General features: G+C 32.2%; 1 long non-coding RNA gene across 1 annotated transcript; it reads right to left on the bottom strand.

The window, feature by feature from the left end:
* Window positions 1–1,669: 1,669 nt before the first annotated feature.
* LOC116134022 lies at window positions 1,670–3,386 on the bottom strand. Its single transcript, XR_004128640.1, has 4 exons — window positions 3,276–3,386; window positions 2,010–2,105; window positions 1,831–1,893; window positions 1,670–1,729 (listed from the first exon to the last, which is right to left on the bottom strand). It is a non-coding gene; the product is annotated as an uncharacterized LOC116134022 (long non-coding RNA).
* Window positions 3,387–6,627: the final 3,241 nt, after the last annotated feature.

Genomic DNA, 6,627 nt, shown 5'->3' with positions numbered 1-6,627 from the left:
ACAAAAAAAGAATGGTGTCTATCAAAACATGAACATACCAGGAAACAATTATTGAAATATGCAACAGATAAAACCTTAGAGATTCACATCAAGCAAACGTAAACTCTTTTGTAATATTAATTCTTCTTCATAAAAGAGTAAAATTTTAGTATTATTGCTTTGACAAGGTTTTCCATGTACCCCTTTCGAAGTCATGAACAATTATGGGCTACGCAGTAGTGTGGCATCAACACTAAACAAACTCAAAAATATGTAGCTCTCAATTTACTTTCCAGAAAAAGGATTACAAGTTCTAGCAACCTGATCAAAATTTTTATTTAGTCATTAGCATGCACCAAGAGTTCCTCCTCTTGCATTTCCTTTATTTTGTAGTGTTGCTCCAGTCACTAATATCATGTCTGGCAACCAACTAAAATTTAGCTAAACCATTTCTTATAAAAACCTTTAGTAACCTAAATACGAGTTCTGGCAACTTGATCAAAAAATTTATTTAGTCCTTAGAATGAACACATTTTTCCATTTATTTTTTAAGGAAACAAAAGGTATCTATAATTTAGAAGAAGAGATACAGAAGTGGACCAGGTATCCACAAAAGCAGAAAACAAAACAGCCTTTGACGGGACAAACTATTCAAGCATGTACAATTGATGCTTTGGCATATGTGCCAAATAGCAGATATAGACAACAGAGAAGTCCTGACTTTTTAAAAAAAAAAATAGAATAGAATAAACTCAAGAAGCTAGTGTTTAACAAACCCTTCCCAGTTGAATTGAATAAAGCATTTTTCTAATCATTAAAACAGCACCACATTTACACAAGAAATTAAAAAGAAAAGTAAAAATAAAATTAACATGCAGGAAGGAAACAAGGTTCAATATAATTGCTTTAGTCTTTAAGACCAGAAATTTTCAAGGTTTTAATGCATGGGATAAAACATGCGAATGGATTGTTTGTGGGATTATAATCCCAATCCCAGGCTTGCTATTGCACAAAGGGACAGGATAACTTATCCTAGGTCCACCAATTAATTTGATATACATAGGATAACTGATCCCATGAAAAACTATGGACTGTTTTGCCACACTTTTTCTACCAGTTAGCATAGCCAACTCTCATCCATAAATAAAGCACAAAAGACAACAATTTTGTGTTGAAAACTGTAGGAAAGTTCGGATAGATACTCCATCCACTATCCACTTTTATTTATTTATTTATTTTATAAGAAACAATCCACTGCATATTTTGTATTAGATTTATAACCATTCTGAACCCAAAAAATAAAAAATAAATAAAGAACAAATACCAGCATCCTTATGAAAAAACAAGATTTAATAATAAGACAAAACCCCAAAAAGATTGTCATATTTATCTAATCTAACAACACAAACTACACATGAGCTCCATAAAGCATGACACGTCAACCCCAAAAAGAAAATTCCCTTTAACTGCTTAAAGCATGTAAAATGTTGGCACTTAGGCTAATTTAACTTGTAAATCCCATAAGCCAAGTGCTGTGAAAACAAAACATTAACTATCAGAGTTCAGGAACTGACCAAAGGTAAGTTCTGTTAGAAAAGAAATAAGGTCAAGCAATTCAGCAGATCTAAGCAAAAATTTATAGCGAGAATCACAGTAGCAAGTAGAATCTTATATAGCAATCACAGAGTACCTGAGGAATGGTACGCTTGAAAGTACTAAATTTCCCGACAAAAGCATCCAAAATGCGACCCTAGAGAAAAATATATGTCACTCCAAGAAACAAGCGACAACAATTCACAAAATTTACGAATCAAAAGTTATCTCACAGAATAATCCGACTGAAACTCATACCAATAGAATCCGTGCTTCATCCATGGAATGCTGGTCAATGCCTTTCTCAAAAATTGGCTCAACCTACGTCCCAAAGAACACATTGCATGAATTTTATGTCTAAAAAGAACAATACAACATAAAACTATTAAGCTTATATAAGGCAGTGAAGTATATAAGGAATAGAGTTTTTCATGCACCAGATTCAACATCAGCCGAGCACAAGTAGTATGAATACTTAGTGACAATGAAGCATCATGCATGTTACTTGAGAACAGATAAATTATCCGCGATAGCTGCAGCACAATAATACATTTTTGTTAGCATTGTAAAGAAGACAATTCTATAGATAAAACATTTGGCAGCAAGCCAGCAACTGATCGAAATGAGTTGTGAAAAACTCACCAATCAAATGCTTGCAAAATATAGGACAGGGACAAAAAGCAAGAATACATAAGACAAAATAGGTGGCAGGAAATGGCACATCATCATGACATAGATCCAGATTCAAAAAATTGACTACCTCAACACCCATCTCTACTGTTTAGAATGCAACATCACTCAAAAGGAAAATTGAACTTAACAGTCCTAGTGTTTTGGATCAAATTCAAAGTCTTCTAGAGATTTTACTTTATATATCTTTTTGTTTTAATGAGTAAAAGAAAAGGAATTTTAAATCTTTAAACATGACAAAAATCAAATTGCAGGATAAAAGACCAAAACTGCATTCATCATAGACTCATCACACATCTTTATTCTCTAACTAAATTAAATTGGAGGTTTGGGCCACAAACATGTATTATGCCAGCATTAAAGTTTATATTTTCTTTGAAAAGAAAAGACCATTATATTCATCAAAGTTTATTTAACAGTATAAAATCATTTACTTTTCAACAAAAATTAATATTGTCTGTCAATATATCAGGAATCAAAAACGGATTCTTAATTGATGAAGATCAATTAGAAACAAGAAAGATGCACCATCAAATATGAAGATGCTATATGAGTAACCACATAGCACCAGCTGATTATTATCTAGATTATGGAACAGGCAATTTAGCCCTATACCATGTAATCAAAGCAATTCTTTCTTTAAAATGTAAAACAGAGGGGTTGCGTGGAAGGAGCAGTGAATGGATTTGGAGGAACAAAATTAAGAGAGAGCCATGTTTACCATAATAGGAACCTGAATTCACATGTTTTAAAAGAGATTTATGATGACCGCATCACATCAAAAAGAAAATTAAACCAAGGCCAAAACAACCACACACGCCAATGACATTAATAATGACAATAGTCCAAAATTCATTTGAAGGCATCAAATGAAAATAAACACCCAACAACACTACCATTTGGTTGAAATTGATGCCTCAGTTATAAAATAATAGGAAAACAGAATAAATGCCATCTGAGAGATGAAAACAGAAGCCCACAATTATCCTTCAAACATCTCATAAAAGCAACACCTGTGATAACGTGAGGTCTCCCCGAACATGGTGAACAATCTCTGCCAGTAGACTATAAGCCAGTGGCCTTAATGTCTCAAAACATGCGCGCCCAGTTCCAACAAGAACCCTGAAATAGATGATTAACAAAAAAAGAATGGTGTCTATCAAAACATGAACATACCAGGAAACAATTATTGAAATATGCAACAGATAAAACCTTAGAGATTCACATCAAGCAAACGTAAACTCTTTTGTAATATTAATTCTTCTTCATAAAAGAGTAAAATTTTAGTATTATTGCTTTGACAAGGTTTTCCATGTACCCCTTTCGAAGTCATGAACAATTATGGGCTACGCAGTAGTGTGGCATCAACACTAAACAAACTCAAAAATATGTAGCTCTCAATTTACTTTCCAGAAAAAGGATTACAAGTTCTNCTTGAAGAGGTGATTGAGGAGTGCAAACTTTTTTATCTTGCCAGCCAAGAGACTACTACAACTTTGATTGTATGGACAATGATTTTGTTATGTATGCATCAAAATTGGCAAGAAATTGCAAGAGAAGAGGTTTTACAAGTTTTTGGGGATAAAGAATCGCGATTTGAAGAGTTGAACTACTTGAAAGAAGTAAGTTTTTTTTTTTTTAAAATAAATGATCTTCATTAACAATGATTATATAAAATAATTCCCCGGAAAATTTGTTTTCTGCAATTACACAAAATTCTTCATGGCCACTAAGGTTATATCCACTAGCGTCTTTGTTTACTAGAATTACTACTATAGAGTACAAATTGGGAGAAATCATTATACCACCTGGAGTTATACTTTCAATGCCAGTAATTTTACAAAATTTCTCTTTTGAGCTTTCTCCAACTTAAGTACATGCGCCTCTTCCACTAATCGAATATCACTGTCTTTCAAAAATATTAACCAAACTCCCATCACCACCTATCAAACTAAACAAACAACTAATGTAAACATTTCTTATCAACTCATTTAAACATTTCATAACCACATTGTGAACACACCTTAAAGACACATAAATTAAATGTGACACACTCTAGAGCTCATTCATAAGAAAAAACTTAAACAAATCAAAATGGAATAGGAAAAACTTACAGTCTTGTTAACTCCAACAAATTGGTAACAACAATTGGAAAAGGCCCAACAATTGAACTGCATAAAATTCCATGCAAAAGTAATAACCATAACGGTGAAGGTCAAAAACCAACAAAAAAGCAAAACACAAAAAAAAATAAAATAAAATAAAATAAAATAAAAAAAGTGAACAAGTGTTTCACCAATTAGGAAAAATGCTTCACTGATTTACCTCTCAAAGGCTAGGGGCTTTGATTTAGGGTTTGATAGGTTATGGGTATTGGAGATTTCAAGCTAAAGATTGGATGAAGCCAACGATTTTCAATAGATTTTTACGAATGAAGACGATTAAGTGAATCCATTAGGCTTTTTTGTTTGAGAGGGTAGGCTGGAAGAGTTGAAAAAAATGTGAATGAGGGTATTATGAAATTTTGGGAAATTTTGTGAAATTTTAGGTTGGCAGGTATTAGGGTTATTTTCCAGGTTAAGTAAAAAATTTCAATTTGGTCCTTACATGAATGAAAAATGACAAAATAAACCCAAAATAATATAAATTTGGCCCCTAAACAATCAAAATGAGACAATTTCAATCTCATTTCACGTTGGCGGGAATGATATTTTGTTTCCCCGTAAATAATTGGGTTTATGGTAACATTTATAAAATATTACTATATTTTGATTATACGGTAACATTATAAAAAAGCTACTATATTATTAGGTCTATTGTAACACTTTAAAAATGCTACTATAGTTGATAAGTGCTTGAAAATTCACTTATACTTAGTGGTTTCTTGGGAGTATTTGTGGGACATTGGGATTAATTTGCATGAATTAACTTAATTGTTTCATTAATACACTTTTTGGGATCACATGTGTTTTTGTTTTGTTTTCAGGGAATTATTGTCTAAATACATTATTCGGATGATAGATGATTCTGGCAACAGAATTTGTGATGGTTGGAAACAAATGGATTAAGAATTAGAGTTGAATTGAAGAAGTTATGACGATTTGAAGTTGAAGTGAAAATCCTGGAAAACTCTCTAGTTTTGGACATGCATCAGTGATTCAACAATAACTTGAGCTGTAGATATCATATTGAGATGATTCTTGAATCGTTGGAAAGTTTATTTAAAGGGTTACATTCTATGTGTTTACCACTTTTCCATATTCGATTGTTATCATGCTAAACAAGTACCATCTTTGGAGTGCTTAAGAATGATGCAAGGTTAGAAGAGGAATTGGTCTATGCCATAGCACACTTAGTCCAAAATCAACCATGCCGTAGCACACTTAGTCCATAATCAAACATGCCACAGCATAGTGCTGAGGCACAGTCATGACAGTTGGAAATCTTTCTTCTGTTTTTGACTAGGAAAATAAGGTTTAAGAGTCCTAAACTAAATAGAATTAAGGAAAATAAAACCCTAACCCTTTTTAGATATAAATACAAGTCTTTTAGTATAATTTTAGGGATTCTTTAGGGATCATAAAGGGAGAACAAAGATATTCAAGAACTCAAGGAAAAGGGAGATTAAAGAAAGCTTGGAGAAAAAGAATTGGAGGAGATCGTCATCAACTCCATCAATCCAACCAAGTTTTACTAAGTCTTTCTTCTTCTTTTTTATTATTATTTTTATGAATAATACAATGATGTTCTCATATTTATCAATGAAGAACTAATTCTTTGGTGATTTAGGGTGATTTTAAATCCCTAGACATGTCTTGTGATTAATAAAATCTGCATCTTTTTATCTTTTGATCCCTTTTGATTATGTGACTTATTCTCTAAGAATAGGGTTTAACTAGATTGTTCTAATTTTTCAAGTGGCCAATTAAATAGTTAGGATTAATTTATTAATGCCAATTTAGGTTGTTTAGTACGAAATTGCTTTGTTATCCTAAATAACTATTGGTAAAGTGTATGACTGCATACATGGGGGGTAACCACTCAAGATAACTAAACTGATCATATGAGTTTAGCCTTGATTTAGTAAGTCACTCACAACTTAATGGTTTTATTACTTTGAATCTAGAGATCGAATCCTAGGTTATTTAATAAATGGGGAATTGGGTTATAACTGTGTCTAGTCCAACGACTTAGTAATGAGAGATAGGACTTATCAATGTTTGGTATTTTTTGAGCTGATGTGATCAAGAGGGTAGAAAGTTAAAGAGTGCTTTTATTATATGTAATTCATGTCTAGTGGTGGCCAATAAACCTTCAATCTAGTTTCTCTTATTTATCTCTTTCATAATTGTTTGCTTGTTTTAC

Source organism: Pistacia vera, unplaced genomic scaffold (genome assembly GCF_008641045.1).
Source record: "Pistacia vera cultivar Batoury unplaced genomic scaffold, PisVer_v2 Contig280, whole genome shotgun sequence".
Taxonomy (NCBI): Eukaryota; Viridiplantae; Streptophyta; class Magnoliopsida; order Sapindales; family Anacardiaceae; genus Pistacia; species Pistacia vera.
Note: the sequence above shows the minus strand (reverse complement) of the source record. Positions and strands in the feature narration are given on the sequence as shown.